Source organism: Zootoca vivipara, chromosome 8 (genome assembly GCF_963506605.1).
Source record: "Zootoca vivipara chromosome 8, rZooViv1.1, whole genome shotgun sequence".
Taxonomy (NCBI): Eukaryota; Metazoa; Chordata; class Lepidosauria; order Squamata; family Lacertidae; genus Zootoca; species Zootoca vivipara.
Window position 1 is genome coordinate 73,904,900 of NC_083283.1, and position 19,034 is coordinate 73,923,933.

General features: G+C 45.0%; 1 protein-coding gene across 1 annotated transcript in view; it reads left to right on the plus strand.

Moving 5' to 3' along the window:
• The window catches only part of BASP1 (brain abundant membrane attached signal protein 1), a 72,743-nt gene that overhangs the window by 14,866 nt on the left and 38,843 nt on the right, over positions 1–19,034 (plus strand). The gene's annotated exons all lie outside the window — the stretch shown is intronic.

The window sequence follows — 19,034 nt, forward strand, 5'->3', positions numbered from 1 at the left end:
TTGTAAGGGAATGGAAACTTGGTGGAAATCACATCCCACCCTTGTGTGAACAGAGGTCCTGAAAGACCTACATTGGCTCCCAGTACATTTCCGAGCACAATTCAATGTGTTGGTGCTGACCTTTAAAGCCCTAAACGGCTTTGGTCCAGTATACCTGAAGGAGCATCTCCACCCCCATCGTTCAGCCCAGCTCTGAGGGCCTTCTGGCAGTTCCTTCACTGCGAGAAGCGAGGTTACAGGGAGCCAGACAGAGGGCCTTTTTGGTGGTGGTGCCCACCCTGTGGAATGCCCTCCCATCAAGGAAATAAACAACTATCTGACTTTGAGAAGACACCTGAAGGCAGCCCTGTTTAGGGGAGTTTTTAATGTTTGATGTTTAACGTGTTTTTAATATTCTGTTGGGAGCCACCCAGAGTGGCTGGGGAAACTCAGCCAGATGGGCGAGGTATAAATAATAATAAGAATAAGAATCCAAGCCAATGAGGATAATAATGTGTGGACAAGAGAGAGACAGAGACAGAAAGAAAGATGACATATGATGCAGATCCTGCTTTGGACAAATATGTTTGCTTTGAAGTATTCCGTGTAGGATTCCATTTCACAGTACATTCTTAAGAAAACCATATTATGTTTGCTAGGACTGATTGTTTTATTGTTCTTGTAAATGAAAAGGCTATAAACATGGTCACAGCTCTCAGCGCCCTCCCAGACCGCACCAATCCTTTGTTTTTGGAAGACAGAGGGAGAAAAGTGCCTGAAAAGAATGGATGTGCTGTAATTCAGCAGGACTTAAGTGATCCTCCCCAAGAACATAAATAATTTCTTCACTTTCTCTCCGATTCCTCCGCCTGTAGAGAATCATAACTTGCAAGGGCCTCATGGGTCATTTAGCTCAAGTCATCGGCACAGAAGCAGGAAATACTGTGCTCAAAACATCCCTCTCAGATCAGCTTACATAAGAGAAAAATGGCTTCCATGATCAGACCACAGACAGAGAGCAGGAAGGATTTTCTGTTGAATTCCAGTAAGCAAGCACCCCAAACATTAACTAAGGCTCCTTAGAGAAGAGTATTTTTACCTGTCCGTGTATCCTGTCTCACATGGGAGCTGATAAATAGAACACACATCCACAGAGGTAATATAGACCAGAGTGAGACAGAGAGAAGACAGGTAAGAGTTTCTTTTCGATTCCTTTTCACTCTTTTTCTTTATATATTCTATCCCCTCTCCAATTTGTTCTCCCTCTCCAATTCTATCCTCCCCATTTGTTGAATGTGGCTGTATTTAGCCTAGTTACAAATTGTAAGATTTATTTGTTTGTTTCTAACCTGCCCATCACCACCTGGTCCCCGGTGGAACCACAACAGTAGAGAAGCAAGACGTCAATAAAACAAAATAGATATAGATATAATAATGAAAACATCCTATGACATCTTCAAAATACATAAAACCAACTGGCAGCAGGCAAAAAACGAAAACGGCTTCAAACGAAGCGGCTCATCATTTTCGCAACCTGGGCAATGAGGTGCAGGTTCACCAACTAACAAATAATCGCCAATGGCTTTTCAAGGCGGGGTGCAGAATCTTTTCTGGTTAGTGGTCGGACACTCATCTCCCCACACCTGGAGAGCCGCCTGTCAATCACCTGGCATCACAGTGACTTCAGGTGATGCTGTGCTTTGAAGCCCCGACCACCTGGACTTCAAAGCGCAATGAAGACTGTTTGCAAAAGGGCTTTCAAACAGCTTGCGTGGCTCTTTGAGCCTTCCCGCAGAGAACAGGTTCATGCAGCCAAGCTGAGCAGGATTAAACCCACAGCTCATCAGCTGATGAGTGGAGGGTTCAATTCTGCTGGCTGCAAGGCTCTTCTTCTTTGTAGGGAATGCACTGGCAAAGCAGACTACAGCAGAGTTGAACCCTGCCCTCTCAACCATTGGGTATGCTTTTTGGGTTGACAAGTCTTTTTTGTTTGCCACTCCCCGCTGCCTTGATCTCCCTTCATTCTATCTGTCAAAAAGCAATGTTCTACACACAGAGTCATTCTCACATCTCAGGTAAGTGTGCCCATCAGCTCTTTTCACCTTGATTAGTTGCCACATCGAGAGAAAACTGCAAATGGAAGGCCAGTGTGATGTAGTGGTTAAGAGCGGTGGACTTGTAATCTGGTGAACTGGGTTCGATTCCCTGCTCCTCCTCCACATGCAGCTGCTGGGTGACCCTGGACTAGTCACACTTCTTTGAAGTCTCTCAGCCTCACTCACCTCACAGAGTGTTTGTTGTGGGGGAGGAAAGGAAAGGAGAATGTTAGCCGCTTTGAGACTCCTTAGGGTTGTGAGAAAGTGGGATATCAAATCCAAACTCCTCCTCCTCCTCCTCCTCTTCTTCTTCTTCTTCTTCTTCTTCTTCTTCTTCTTCTTCTTCTTCTTCTTCTTCTTCTTCTTCTTCTTCTTCTTCTTCTTCTTCTTCTTCTTCTAACAATTGCAGCAGAAACCCACAACAAAACATTCAAGCCATGGGTCGTATCTATTTTACAAAGGTGATGATCTTGATGCATACCTCTGTCCAATTCTTTTCAAAGATGTTTGCTGTTCAGATGGGACTGACTTAACATTGTCGCCAACTTGGTATCTTGCAATTGCATTCCTAAACCATACTCTAACGTTTTAAACAACCCCCCCCCCAAAAAAAAATTTGACCACGATTCTTTCAAGCTACTGTTGCCACAAACACAGGGAAATGCTAGAATGTTCAGTAGATTTGACATGTGCTTGTCATGGCCCGTGACCAATGCAATATAGATTTAAAAGATAAAACATTTTGATGCATGCCTGTACTTAAGTCTGAGAACAGCTTGCTTGAGTTGGGCAATGCCCTCACATTGGTTTGATCAGTTTCATAGGCACTGAATGTACCCCGTTCAGGAAGAAGGCATGAGCATGGGAGAGAGGGAGACTTCTTCTTGGCATGCAACAGCACACACCTGCCCAACGTCATCAAAGGAAGTGGGGTACGGTGGGGTTTAACGTGCTGCCGCATGGCTGGCAAATTGCAGCGTGGGCAGCTTGTGCCAAAGGCCAGGCAGCTTGTAGCATACATGAGCAGGAACAGGGAGGTAGCTGCTTAAGGTCAAGCCTCCTTGCCTTTTGACTTCTGTACTCTGCAGTTCAGTGGAGGAACAACCAACCCCATGGCGGAAGGGAATGTACTGTGGGGTGCATAAGTGTCAGGGACTGGGCAGAGGAGGAATGGTGGAGACTGCCTCCCCAGCCTGACCCTTGCAGAGAAGAAGAAGACAGTTCAGAATTACAACAGGGGTTTGAGGGAGATCACAGCTCAGAGGCAGATGAGGGGAGAAGCTGGGAAATAATGGGAGAGGAGGAGGAGGAGGAGGAAGCACCGGGGTGTGTGACAGCTGACGGACACCGTGTCTTTAGAAAGCATTCCAGACCCTCCTTCTCCCAGAACCTGGCAGGCATTGAAAGTAGGAGAGCAAAGATCTCAAGAAGCAGAGGGCACTTCTCAGCACCCATAGTGATGACACATGATGGGAGAGAGGGAGGGGGTGGAGACTCACTCAGAGCAACACCATTATTCCAAGAGGCTGTATTTCCAAGCATCTCTCTGTGAATATTGAATAAAAAGCAGTTGGTAAGAACTGTTCCTTGTCTTATCCGTTCCTGGTGTCCTGCCATGGGGGTCGGATCCTCTGCTGCCTGACTAGAGATGAGAAGACCTGAAAACCCCCCGGAAAAATTGGAACCCCCCCCCCCGGTTTTTTCCAGGTCTTCACATCTCTATGCCTGACAGAAAGAGAGACCACGGATGTGACTTTTGGCAGTCGTGGATGGCCCGGTGGGGCACTGCCACTCACTCGACCTCTGGTTGACTGCATTGCAGCTGCTTACCTTGAGCTTGAAGGGTGTGGGGCAGGTGCATCGCAGACAAACTGGAGGGGTGGTGTTTGCACCTCACCAGCCTTGTGCCCCCTTCCTCTTCTATCTCCCAGGAAATAGCAGTGATGCAGACAACAGGAAACCAGGTGAGCGGCCCTGCTCCACCCATACCTCCCACTACTGACTTCTGCAACACTTGCTTTAAAAGTTGGCCCTTGATGCTCTATAACAGGGATGTCCAACAGGTCAATCACAATCTACTGGTAGATCCCCATGAGGTTTTGGTAGATCGCGGGCCAATCTCTGGCTTCCCTTCCTCAGCGTCATTTAAACTGACTCCTGCCCCGCCCCCTCGCCCCGCCCCGTCTGATTAGTGAAAGTGTTGCAGGAATTTATGTATACTTTTTTTTGGGGGGGGGGGTTGCCCCTCCAGCAGATGCCATGCACATGCAGCCCACTACCAAAATCAGCACAATCGCTTTTGTGACTTTTGTGATTTGTCCCCACAAAACACTTCATCACAGTTTCTTCCTGTCTATTCAAAGGGCCTCTACTGTACAATACCAAATGTAAATATTCACTGATAAATGTATCTATGTACTGGCTCACTGGGAAAACTTCAGAAATTCATATAGACATGTGAGCTCAGCTACTCAGCAGCCCTTCTGCCTGAGGGATAATCGCTGGCATCCTGATACCTGAGTGCCAGACAGGTAGCCCTTCAAGAAATAACAAACCCAGATGAAGACAAAAGGGTGTGATTAACTTGGCTGGGAAACAGGGAAATGTAAATATCTCTTTTGTTACACTTGATGGGTGTTTGGTGGAGGGCAAGGGGAGGCATGGGGCAGGGTCCCGGATGCTCAGATTACTGCCACCAGACCTCCCCCTTCATGATGTAACCATGATGTATTAGTGATGTAGTTTGGGGTGTGTGTGTGTAACATGGGGATTAGCAGCTAATAAAAGTTGGGGTTCTCTTTTGTACAGGGCTTCCATCTTGTTTCACCTTGTGGCAGGTGGGAGTCCTGTCGCGACAGTCTTCAATAAAGACCAAGCCTACTGGCCGCTGTTTTGCTCTGATATTTCTGGCTGGTGTCCTTGTTTTTTTGTCCAAGGGAGCCCTCAGATTCCTCCGTTAACAGAAGGGAAGACGGAGCTTTCTCTCTGTGGCTGTTTTCATTCAAAGTGATATTATGGTGAGTTACTTATTCCCTTAGACCAGGCATCCCCAAACTTCGGCCCTCCAGATATTTTGGACTACAGTGGAACCTCGGTTTATGAACACCTCGGTTTATGAATTTTCGGTTTATGAACGCCGCGGACCCATCTGGAACGGATCAATTCATTTTCCATTACTTTCAATGGGAAAGTTTGCTTCAGTTTATGAACGCTTCAGTTTATGAACAGACTTCCGGAACCAATTACACCCATGCTTCAGTTTATGAACGCTTCAGTTTAAGTACTCCGCGGACCCGTCTGGAACGGATTAATCCACTTTCCATTACTTTCAATGGGAAAGTTTGCTTCAGTTTATGAATGCTTACTCCGCGGACCGTCTGGAACGGATTAATTCACTTTCCATTACTTTCAATGGGAAAGTTCGCTTCAGTTTATGAACGCTTCAGTTTATGAACAGACTTCTGGAACCAATTGTGTTCATAAACCGAGGTACCACTGTACAATTACCATCTTCCCCGACCACTGGTCCTGTTAGCTAGGGATCATAGGAGTTGTAGGCCAAAACATCTGGAGGGCCGCAGTTTGGGGATGCCTGCCTTAGACACTTGCCTTTAACTCCCCCTAAAAACAGAACTCCTAAGAAATAATTTTTATAAACACAGGGCTTTCCTCCTCCCTTAAAAAAGCTCAACAACTTTGACTTGAACCCTCCAAAATACTTGGGTAGATTATCGCCAGATCTTAATTCTGAAAGGAGACCGCAGTCTCTCGGGAGTTGGCCACCCCTGCTCTATAATAACTTGCCAATTCCATAATACCTACTGGGAGAGCTTAAGCACTTGAATAGAACTTTCCAAGCATGTCTTCCTTCCTTCCACACGAAGGTCCTAATTATTTGGTTAGGAAGGGTGCATTGATGCAAACACGTCTTTCCTCTCTTTTTGAGGCGTTGAAGGGAGTTTGTTCTCCCCCCCCCCCCAGGCCATGCACCCTTGCTCAAAAGAGCCTGGTTTGTCCTCAAATAAGATGCAGAGGCATAAGAGGGGGGGGAATGCATTTGTATCACCTGGGTCTAACCTGAGACAGACAGGGTTGGCTGTTGTACTTCTGGGCCAGTTCACACAGTTCTGGCATGGGAGCATTGTGTTCAGCTTGTGTTCATTTTTATCCAGGGTAAATTGGCCATGTTATTGCTGTATCATACGCGTAGATCAGCAGTGAACTCCCGTGGAGCTTTCCCTACAATACTGGGAACGCTAGCAATCACTGCAAAATGGAGAGCGTGAAGACGGCTGCTTTGCCAAAGGCAAATGGAGGAATGCAAGCACATATATCCCTGCAGGTCGCAATGGTTGTGTCAATTGACCCTCCATCTGATGAGTAGTGCTCTTGATATGTAGTCCTTTGCCTTCCCGAGAGGCTAAGGTGGAAGAACGTTGAGAATGTCCTCAGGTTTTTCACACCCAGAAGCCAACTTTATCCCCAACCTACAGCACGAGAAGGGACGCGGGTGGCACTGTGGTCTAAACCACAGAGCATAGGGCTTGCCGATCAGAAGGTCGGCGGTTCAAATCCCCATGATGGGGTGGACTCCCGTTGTTCAGTCCCAGCTCCTGCCCACCCAGCAGTTCAAAAGCACATCAGAGTGCAAGTAGATAAATAGGTACTGTTCTGGCAGGAAGGTAAACAGTGTTTCTGTGCGCTGCTCTGCAGACAAATTCCATCTCCCTCTGCCTATAGAGATGAGTGCGCAACCCCAGAGTCATCCGGGACTGGACATATAACGGTCAGGGGTACCTTTACCTTTACCTTTTACAGCATGAGATCAACTTCTCTTTTGTTCTCTGCCCCATATGCCTGTCTTTCTCTCCTCATTGTATAACCTGCAGAGATAAAACTGCACTCAAATCACTGGTATGTTCCATCGTGTCCCATTTTGGGATCTCCAACTCCCTCCAGTGAAGACCAATGGATTTAAGGATATTAAGAAAAATCACAGAGAGACTTAACCCCAAAGCTCTGTCCCACCACGATCATGAGATGATTTCAGAAGCTACATTCAGTATTGTCTGGCTAGGGACAGAGATGTGCTCTGGTGCGCTCAAATGTGCTCTGGGAATTCTATTCATAGAACCTTGAATAAAAGACTCCAGCAAGTCTCCAGAAAATGTGAGGCACAGTAGCTTTTCACAGGCATTTGAATAATTACCAGGTCACTGGGAGTTCAGCTGTCATGTACTTCTCCAGACGAGTTGGTCTCTCTGACAAACTGATTTCTAAACAAATAATTGATAGTGATGGCAACTGAACTGCAGGGCTTCTTGTGTGGAGGCTCTGAACCTGGCCAAAACAATGTGCTGCATTGACAGAGTCCATTAAGGCATACTGGCCTCTTGGTCATATCCCTGAGGCTGCGCTGAGTCGAAGGCGGTTCTCTGGGGTTGGTGGGGATTGTCTGAAAGTGCCACACGACATTAACACTTCTTCTCTTCTGCCTTCTTTTCCGATGGTATTGTTACCTGGGTATCACAGCCAAACAAAACCACCTAGTTCCCGTTGGCTGACAAAGGCTGTGAATGACATTTACTGCATTTGTCAGCAGCATCCTGGCAGAAGTCGGTCAAATGTCCAGGACAATCTGGACAAATGGCAGCCCATGTCGGCAGTGCTGATTTTGCTGTTTCCCCTTAAAATAGCTCTTTGGGCAAAGCTCAACAACAATTTGGCCCCCCAAATAGCTTCTCTTTCTGGATTTTCACTGTTTGTAATATGACAACCCTATTGCATTTTAAATTCTTTTTTAATTTTTTTGGTTTTTCAGATTACAATTTTACAATCACATATCCAACATAAAACGTGAAAAAAAGATTCCAGAGAATCTCCTGGACATCCCTCCTCCCCTTAGTGGGTCCTATTGTTAATCATTTCCTCCAGCATCTTTTATGATAATCCAAGTCTTTTACCTCTCCATTGCGTCTAAAATTCACCATTAAACTACAAGTGATATTCCAATCCAACTAATGGTTTTAACGGTTTACAATGGTCTTTAAGATAAATCATAAATTTTTCCCATTCCTTATTAAAATTTTGGTCTTCCTGATTTTGGATTCTTCCGGTCATTTTAGACATTTGGGTATAATCCATCAACTTGATATTCCATTCTTCTTTGGTAGGGACTTTATCTTTCCATCTCTGGGCCATCTTAAAACAGCTGACGGGGGGGGAAATATAGGAGAATTGACAAAAGAGAGCCCAAATGTGTGACTGGAAACGTTGATCACAATAATATTATGATTATTACTGGGTGGCATCCAACTTCGTACAAGTGGAAGGTAGCTCATGCAACCACCAGAACCAGACCTTGGCAATATGGCACCCTGTGTGAGGGCAAAATTTGATGCCACCTTCCCAAAGCTGGGTAAGGGAAGTGCCAGGCTTTGGGAAGGAGGTGCTAGGCTCTTTCAGGGTTCTATAGCGCTGTAATCTAAACCATTGAGCCTCTTGGGCTTGCCAATCAGAAGGTTAGCAGTTCGAATCCGTGCGACAGGGTGCGATGGGGTGATCTCCTGTTGCTCTGTCCCAGCTCCTGCCAACCTAGCAGTTCAAAAGCATGCTAGTGCAAGTAGATAAAATAAGTACCATTGCAGCAGGAAGGTAAATGATGTTTCCATGCACTCTGGTTTCCATCACGGTGTTCTGTTGCACCAGAAGTAGTTGAGTCATGCTGGCCACATGACCCGGAAAGCTGTCTGTGGACAAACGCCAGCTCCCTCGGCCTGAAAGCGAGATGAGTGCCTCAACCCCATAGTCGCCTTTGACTGGACTTAACCATCCAGGGGTCCCTTACCTTTACTTTTTTTCCCCTTTATAGCCCTCCTAACCCCTTCCCAAAGCTGGGCAAGCAGTAACTAGGCTTTGGGAAGGACGAGGGAGGACTCTAGGACTCTGTCCGAGCCCTCATGCCTTCTTCCTGAAACAAGCACTTACTACTCCTGAAAAAAGCACTTGACTCCTGTGCCCTGGGCAGGAGAATCAGTCACGCCGTCCTAAATCTGCCTTTGCAGCCATGACTGCTCTCCGCAGCTGCCTGTATCTCTAGACATAACTGAGATCTTGGACGATGAAGGGGAGATGCTTCCGTCTGGCAAGCTGAGATGCTTGCACAGACGGAGCAATTGGTAGAAGAGTGCGACATTTAATTCCAGGCAGATGAAACTACTTGCTCCAGAAGCAGATACCGGGACCAAGCAGATTTCAAGCCATCTTATAAAAAAAAATTGGAGGCCTAAATAGTTTAGAAGCTAAGAATGCTGTACAACAGGGCACAGACATAACTGTCAGATAGCTCGCTAAAGGGAGGGATGGCCTTCAGGGCAGACTGATTTGCATCCAAGGCCCTGTTAGGACTCCTGAACCTGGCAAACTGTGCAGTCATCTGCTTGCAACAGAAGGCTGTTGTGTCTTCTCTGAAATCAGTTTAGCTGTTAAATTGGTTTGTACAAAGGGGAACTGCTTGCCCTTGAAATATGGATTGAGTGCCACTCCATGCAAGTTGTCTAATCTAAATAGAGCTAGGGCATTTAAAATGCATCCAAGTTTGGGTTTAGAGTTTGCTGCTGCAAAGCACAAGTTAGTGACTTTTAATCCTCAGTAGTTGCAAGTATCCCTTAGTTGTATAGTGCCTTTTAAGCGGTCGGAGGGCTTCATTTATGTTGGCACTCCCATAGCACAGTGGTTTTCAACTCAAGAGTCCAGGGGCAGCAGCTGTGGGTTCCCAGAGGACTCTCAAGGAGAGAGGAGAGGAGGCTGAGGGACCACTCCACAAGCAAGGGTGTTTGGAAAAGGGTGAGAGGCTGCTGGCTCCACAGGCAAGGGGTGACATAACTGGGCCCCTGAGCCCCACAGGGCTGCTGCAGAAAGAATGTAGTTGGTCAAGGGAGCCATGGACCCAAAAAGACTTAGCAAATAAATGGAATTAGAACTGCTAAGCTTTGGCAGGATCTGGTACAAGTTCCGGGTTGCTACCAGAGTATGGACAGTTGTGGCCAGGCTATCGTCATTTAGGTTGTCCCTGGAATTGGGGTACCATCTTTCTTAAGTTGGTGAAAAGTACTTTGATTCATGGATGCTATATGGGTCTCAAAAGACAAGGCCAGAGCTGGATACAATTGGGCTTGGAGATTTCTTTTGTGAGCAAGCAGTTTATACTTGTTATTAATAACCAATGTCCTAAATAAACAGACACCACTTCTAGGTGGTGAGGAACCTGATTCTTTTGGGGCACTGCAATCTCCTCCAAAACAGGTTGCACCAGTAATGCCTCCATCTTGCCTGGACTGAGCTTCAGTTTGTTGGCTCTCAGCCAGCCTGGTACTGATTTCAGACATTGATTCAGCACTTCCACAGCTTTGCCCACATCTGAATGAAAGGAGATAAGCACATGCTTAACTCCCCATTGAAATCAATCGGACTTAATTGGCTTAACATTGACTGGATAATGTTCGCTGAATAGAGAGGCACAGGGGGGAAGGGCAGTTTAGCACACATCTTCTTTTCTAAGAAAGATTCCGACAAACCATTCCACTCCTTTTTGATATGTCATAGACAACATTCTATTTTACTCCTCTCTGTGTTGTTGACCATGGTATTTTTTTGTTTTGTTTGGAGTACAATGGTGCCAAAGCATGGATCAATACCTGTGAGAGGTGATAGATATCCATGTGATAAATCACTAATCAGAGACACATTTATCACCTATATTTGGTTGCGCCAGCTTCTTCTTGTCCAGTAAATCCTGCCCCATTTAGATGTGCTTCAACCAACCACAACCAGAGTTACCCCAGAGAAATATGCCTTCATTTTTAGTAAAACATCTCAAGCATAGCTGCCAAGTTCTCCCTTTTTTAAAGGGAAATTCCCTTATGCTGAATAGGCTTCCTCGCGAGAAAAGGGAAAACTTGGCAGCTATGATCTCAAGTGCCTCAAAGAATTTTCAGACACACAACTTTTAGTTGACCAGTACAGATAGATCCCACCTGCTTCTAAGACACACAAGAGTGAGAACTTTGGATACCTACCATATATGCCGGCGTATAAGGCGACTGGGCATATAAGACCCCCCCCCCTAATTTTCATATTTAAAATACAGAGTTTGGGATATACTCACCATATAGCCCTTTTTTGGCGGGGAGGGGAGGCAGTCTTCTCCAGCACTCAAATCTGCTACTGGTGAAATGGTGGAGTTTTTGTTTTGTTTTTAAAGTTATTGAGAGGGGGAAAGAAACCAGAGAGAGGAGAGAGAGATAGAGAGGCAGAAACATCGAGGCAGGCAGAGCCAGCGAAAGGGGAAAAGAAGCCATAGAGAGGAGAGAGGAGAGAGAGAGGGGCAGAGATATCAAGGCAGGCAGAGCCAGCAAAAGGGGAAAAGAAGCCATAGAGAGGAGAGAGAGAGAGAGAGAGAGAGAGAGAGAGAGAGAGAGAGAGAGAGAGAGAGAGAGAGAGAGAGGCAGAGATATCGAGGCAGGCAGAGCCAGTGAAAGGGGAAAAGAAGTCATAGAGAGGAGAGAGAGAGAGAGAGAGACTGAGAGATCCCTTCGCTGTGCGCTGACAAAGAGAGAAGAGGTGGCAGCTTGACACCAATGAATACACAAAACTGTATCTCTGCGCTGATCCGGGTCGCGAAGCCATGAGGGAGCAGCCCTCTCCCGAGCGCGCTTCTTCGCGTTCATACGGTCGCTGCATACAGTGGGGATGCGGGCGCGGCCATTTTTGAGCTCTCCCCACCGTATGCGGCGACCGCAGATTCTTGTACCTGGCGTATAAGATGGCCCCCCAACTTTGAAAAGATTTTCCTGGGTTCAAAAGCCGTCTTATACGCCAGAATATACGGTACCTCTGTTTTTGATATGTCTGGATGTTATTGAAAACCCATTAAGCATGGGTGAGATGTGAGCCACCACAGGTGGCATATTTTGGAGTACCGCTAAAGGGCAGCAAATTGGAAATAGCTTCTTTTAGGTTTATCTTCAAAGCAGGGTGGGGAACAGGATCCATGTGTGGCAGACCAGATCCTCCCCCCCCATCAGCATTCTGGTCAGTGACCGAAATGAACCGATTGTTAGGCTTCGGGGAATCAGCTTCCTTCCCCCGTGGCAGTAGATAAGAAGATCAAAGAAAGGAATGTCTTACCCAGGCACCCCCAAACTGCGGCCCTCCAGATGTTTTGGCCTACAACTCCCATGATCCCTAGCTAACGGGACCAATGGTCGGGGAAGATGGGAATCGTAGTCCAAAACATCTGGAGGGCTGAAGTTTGGGGATGCCTGGTCTTACCAGTTAGAAACTTTAATAACCAGAGTCAGAGACCAAAGAACCCATCTCCTAGAAATGGCGGCGCTCTCAATTAAGGGTTACTCCCCTTAATTTTTGTAAGGTGTCAATGCCATCCATGTATTTGGTTCCCTGGTATATATATATTTAGTTCTATACTCAAGGCACACATGGCTTAATATTTAAGAGAGAATTAAGCACCCCACAGTTCCTGGTGACCCAAGTATAGACCTTTCAGGGTAAGCAGCCCATTCACCTTTTGGACAGGGCAGTCTCCCGCTCCTCCCCTTAACATAGATATTGGCAGAGACTGGCTGGTTTCATTACAGAACAGTAGCACCTGTGTGATTTTCGTAATAAATTATAAACCAATCGCAGGACAATTGCAAATTAACCTCACTACAATGGCTGTCAAAGCACTTTGCAAACTTGCCTGCCTTGCAGAAACAGCCATCACATTAGGGACGCGAGGCTTTCTTTGCCAAGCCATGGCTTTGCAAGACTGCACATTCATTAAAGTCCGTTTTGGATGCTTTGCTGGCTCGGATTTTAATAGCACAAGCTCACCTATTTTTCAGGTGCTTTTGAACTGCTTGGCACTTTCATCATGCCCAATTAGGATATATCCTCTCCATTTGATAGGGTGACAATGTAAGGACCATTTCATGGTGAATGTTTTCTTTTCTACTTTTGAGAGACTGAAAGAAGCTAAAGGGAGGCAGGCTAAATCTTGCCCCCAGGTAAGGTAAGCATGTAATCATATTTGCTGCAGTTGGAGAGCTCCCAAAAGCAGGAATTGGCTCAGCACCTGACAGTAAGCAGTGGTGGCTGCTGTAAAGGGTTTGATTTCAATATCAAATGAATGCATATGTAGAAGCAGGAGGGGAAAGGATGCTGGCAAACAGAATAGGAAGAAATGCTGTAGAAATCTTTCAAATTTTGAATATCTATTTTTTAAAAATAAATAAATATTTGGTTTTTCAGATTAAAAATTTACAGTCACATGTCCAACATACAACATGAAAACAAGATTCTTGGACTTCTCTCCTCCTCTTTGTGGGTCCTATTGTTAATCATTTCCTCCTGCACCTTTTATAATACTCCAAATCTTTAATCTCTCCACGGAATCCAAAATTAACCATTAAACTGCAAGTGATATTCCAATCCTACTAACGATTTTAACTGCTTACAATGGTCTTTAAGATAAGTTATAAATTTTCCCCATTCCTCGTTACAATTTTGGTCTCCCTGATTTCTGATACTTCCGGTCGTTTTAGCCATTTCGGCATAGTCCATCAACTTAATCTGCCCTTCTCTGGTAGGGATTTTATCTTCTTTCCTTCTGTGGGCCATTTTTGAATATCTAGGAAAGGGTGATGAAGGGCACAACATACTAGAAACGATTCTGCACAAGCCCTTTTTGATATGAATGGGAGCTGCCTTTGAGGTGACCCGGAAACTATAACTAATCCAGAATGTGGCATCTAGACTTGTGAATGGGAGTGGCTGCCGGGACCATATAACACCGGTCCTGAAAGACCTACATTGGCTCCCAGTATGTTTTTGAGCCCAATTCAAAGTGGTGGCACTGACCTTCAAAGCCTTAAATGGCCACGGCCCAGTATACCTGAAGGAGCGTCTCCACCCCCATCATTCAGCCCGGACACCGAGGTCCAGTGCCGAGGGCCTTCTGGCGGTTCCCTCAAGGCGAGAAGTTAGGTTACAGGGAACCAGACGGAGGGCCTTTTCGGTAGTGGTGCCCACCCTGTGGAACGCCCTCTCATCAGATGTCAAGGAAATAAACAACTACCTGACTTTTAGAAGACATCTGAAGGGCAGCCCTGTTTAGGGAAGTTTTTAATGTTTGATGTTTTATTGTGTTTTTAATATCCTGTTGGAAGTCGCCCAGAGTGGCTGGGGAGGCCTGGCCAGATGGGCAGGGTATAAGTAATTACCGTAATCATCACCATCAATGCTTTTTCGTGGGGGGGGGGGGATCTAAGTTTGGCCTCATTGAGGGGCAGTATTTTAGTAAGAGTAGGAAAATGAGAGTAACCCTAAACATTTTTTTAAAGAAAAAAAGCACTGATGATGATAATGATTACTATTATGTTCTAGGCAAAGAGCAATTTTGCTTACAGTATACCGTATATAATTTAAATGGCAGCAATAGCAACATACCTGTTCCTATCTGCTATCCGGAAGAAATGTATTCATGCGAGAAATCAGTGGAGAAGCAAGTCTGTTTAAAACCAAGCTAGATACAGTACAAACGTTTGAAGCACATGGCTGGCCAAACTTAATAGTGATCACAGTTGCTTTGCAAGGCTGAACTTGGTGCAGGAGGGAAATTGCTCGCCTGCGTTCTAAGTTGTTTGAATAGGCTGAACGTTTGGCAATGCAAACACCTCTGTCTGGCCCAATTTTCCGTGCAGGTGGACTGTTCAAATGATAGCTCCCTAGTTTCGGAGCAGTCCTTTCTGTGGATATTATACAACTGGCTTAACCTGTCTTACTTTTGTCCCTGAAGTAGACGTGGCATTTATTTAACCTTCAGGCCCACTGTTGCCTACATATTGGCAATTTGCAGTATGTTTTTAGAGCAGTCATTTTTACTGACTTCAAGCCTGATTCGTGGAATAACATGACTTGGTACCGTTTCAGTTTGTTTTTCGTCTTCAGGTGCTAGAAATGATAGCCGCACTGAATATTCTCCAGTTTCAATTTTCACTAGCAGTTTCAGTGGGTTGGAATCTGTTTACTTCCAGGTACTTAAGATTGTACAGATATTTTCTTTTTAAAAAACTTGTTTGTTATTATTTTGTCTTCTGGCTGATTATCTTTTCCTGGAATAGTCACCCAGGTGATCTCACCCAAGCAATGATCATGTAGTGGATGGGCTGTCATAAATCATGTCAGACTATATGATGACACAATTGAGAATAAATTAATAAAGGAAGCTCCCCCCCCCCGAAAGTGATAAAAACTAGCCACTTTTCTCTTAACATCATTCTCATCACTGCTGTGTGGGTAATGGTCGTAACCTCTCTTACTGGGTTCTTTTAAATATTTTAAATATTTATAGTCTTAATTTTAAATGTACTGTATGGAAATGGCTTTACGCAATCCTAAAATGAAGGTGTATAGATTCTGAAAATATGGAGGCAAAATGGCGATGGAGAAGTCAAGTTTGCTCTAGATTCAAACCTAAGTTTCCTGGGTTGATTTCTGTAGGACAACCTCACCCTGTTTGATTCACTCTAGATGTTTGGGACTGTCAGGGAGGTGAGGTTGCTGGCTACCCTCGAGCAACGACCCTCCAAACCATCTTGTCTTTAGTGCTTTTATTTTGAAAGCTATTTACAATGCAAGAGCTTCATGAAAACATGTCTACTCAGTGCTATCAGATTCTCCCAATGGCGCTTTTCGGCTCCTCCCCCATCAGAGTAGTTTGGGGACCCCAAATCTCCCCCCCCCTGCGTTTGCGAGCCGTTGAAATTGAAAGGATGCTCCTCTGCTGGAACTTTCTGCTGGCCCCTCCTTCCTTGATGATTACAGGGACTATAGTTCTAGGCTAGGGCCACAGGATTTTTTCAACTGGAAGCTGTACGCCAGCTCCCTCAGCCAATAACGCGAGATGAGCGCCACAACCCCAGAGTTGGTCACGACTAGACCTAATGGTCAGGGATCCCTTTATCTTTTTATTTACTGTGTGGTAATTTACTCTAGTGTGCATCTGGGCCCTTGGGAAACTGTTGTGAATCATCCTTCCAGGCAACAAGAATAATTTCAGCGAACTTGCACACCTGACCAGAAATGCAGGTATGCAAGGAAACAGTGGAGTTAAAACTTTCGTTCCTAGTGGGTGGGAATGCTCTGCTTGGAAGGAGTGGGTGGCTGGAACTCTGAGCAGGAACACTCCTGTAAAGAGGGAGGAGACATTTTAAGTCCCACTTCTTCTGTTTAACAGCACAATCCTTTGCATGTTGATTCAGAAGTTAGTTTGGTTGTCTTTTATGAGACTTACGGAAGCGGTCAGTCTGTTTGCAAGATAAACTGCAGTGGACACCCATCGTCTTATTCTTTTAGGCAATGAAAGCACTAGTATTTTGAACAGTCAGCTTTTGTGGTTCAAACTGATTGAAACTTGGAAGAGCAGGGGAATGTGGCTGCACAGAATCCAGCTGGGATTGTTGAGTAAGCTTCTGGTGAGAACTAGACATCTCTTCATCTGCTTACAGTACTTATTTAAGATGCTTAGTTTAGTCCTTGAGAAATTATCATCCAATTCATCACAGAGGCCATGACATTAACTTACAATGAAAATGGAGAAACTGCCGTTAATGGTTTTTACCCTTGGCCACTACGACAGACATCACAGCTGAGCCTCTTGGCCTTGCTGAGCCTCTTGGCCTTGCTGATCAGAAGGTTGGCAGTTTGAATCCCCGCAACAGGGTGAGCTCCCATTGCTCTGTCCCAGTTTGAAAGCACACCAGTGCAAGTAGATAAATAGGTACTGCTGTGGTGGGAAGGTAAAACAGCATTTCTGTGCGCTCTGGTTTCCATCACAGTGTTCCATTGCTCCAGAAGCGGTTTAGTCATGCTGGCCACATGACCAGGAAAGCTGTCTGCGGACAAACACCAGCTCCCTCGGCCTGAAAGCGAGATGAACGCCGCAACCTCATAGTTGCCTTTGGCTGGACTTAACCGTCCAGGGGTCCTTTACCTTTTACCTTAATACAGTGGTACCTCTACTTACGAATAACTCTACTTACGAATGTTTCTACTTACGAACGGAGCTCCGTCCGCCATCTTGGATGCGGTTTAGATAGGATTTTTTCTACTTACGAATTTTTAGATAGGGTTGCTTCGACTTACAATTTTTTTCTCCCAATGCATTCCTATGGGATTTGACTTACAATTTTTTCGACTTACAAATGTGCGTTCGGAACGCATTAAATTTGTAAGTAGAGGTACCACTGTAATAATAATAATAATAATAATAATAATAATAATAATAATAATAATAATAGTCTATACCACCATCCAAAGATCATAGGTTGATTAACAGTATAAAAACAATAATACAGAGTTGTAGTAATTCTGTTGTGATTAATCATTGAACCCTAAATCTAAACAATAATGCCTCCAAAACTGCTGGTGCCTTTCGTCCTTCCTTTTTCTTGAACTCTGAGCAGTGCTTCAGTCTGCTCAGCAGGTATTGTGGGATGCAGGTATAGAGGAACCACACACGAGCCCCAGGTGGCACACCTGTTAACCAGAAGGTTGATGGTTCAAGCCCACCCAGGGATGGCTGTGGGCAGGTGGATCCCTTCCAACTCTACTATTTTATGTACAAAGATCTCTCACAGTTGCGCTGGGGACGAGCTTAGTGACCTGGGCTCCTTAATATGCACACGAGCACTAAATTCAAGCAACTTCCCTATGAGAAAATGCTGATGACTACTTTTGTTGAAAATATTCTGGCAGCTATCCCATATTTCTGGTTTTTACACACAACTAATCTGACAACTTGTACCAGGGGTTAAGAAAAATATTATGGAGATGCCCGCCCTTCTTTGTTGATTGGCACCCCTAATGATCAGATATTTACCAGCCACCTCCCTGTAACTGATATGATAATCCCAAGAAGTAATTCCTCTGGGTGAAGGCAGCTGATTCGAGCCTTGAAATGATAACCCAGCTCAGAGATGTCCCAAAAGGTTGGTTTGGAGTAGAATATGTCCATTATTTTGGTGTTATCTGTATACGAAGTATTGATGGAGGGGACCTGATGTCATTCAATGCCAATGGACAGATTTTTAAGAAGCTTTGAACCAGGGTCCAGTTGCCATTACTGCAATTGAAGTAGGAAAACTTTTTATTAGTGAGCATAGAATTGCTGAATGACCAGAAAATATAATTTGCCATGCACCTGAGCCTTTAACAAACTTGCTAGAGATCTTGAGTGCTTTGGTTGAAGGGAGTGGAGTCTTAATAAAAGCTAGTTCAGCAGGAATCATGAAGTTAAGTTTTTCACAGGTTGGCGATGAGAGTTGGCACGTGTTAATATGCTGGTGGATTGAGCCACCGTTGAAGACACAGGAGCAAAGGAAGTAAGAAAATATGGCAACCTTAAACAAATTATATTAATTTTCTATCCAAAGTCACTATGACTTTAATAGCTACTCACTGACAAAGATACGAGAAGGCCATGTTCAGCTTTTTCGTAGAACACCACAAATCTCAATAAAACATGCATGCAATGTGGGTGAAATGCAAACGATGTTTATCAAAAAGTCATTGAAAGACAACTTAATTTCTGATTTCAATGGGAAAAAGTTTCCCAGTGACCCTTGAAAGCCAGCCAATGAAATCTTACAGGGCATGCCTCAATAAACAACAAATGATTTAATGAGGTACTCTAACAAGGGCTGATGTGTCTACCCAATTAGAGGAGTAGAAAGACATTTCTCTCTGTAAAACTCATCCTCATCCTGTAAAATTCATTTCGGTTGCTTAACTTTCCTTAAACTGTGTTGAAGCATTGTCTGAAGAATGTTGCACAGGCTAACAATCTTTGTGTGGGGGGGGGGCTGATTTTCCATACGGAAAAAGAATGGCAGTTAC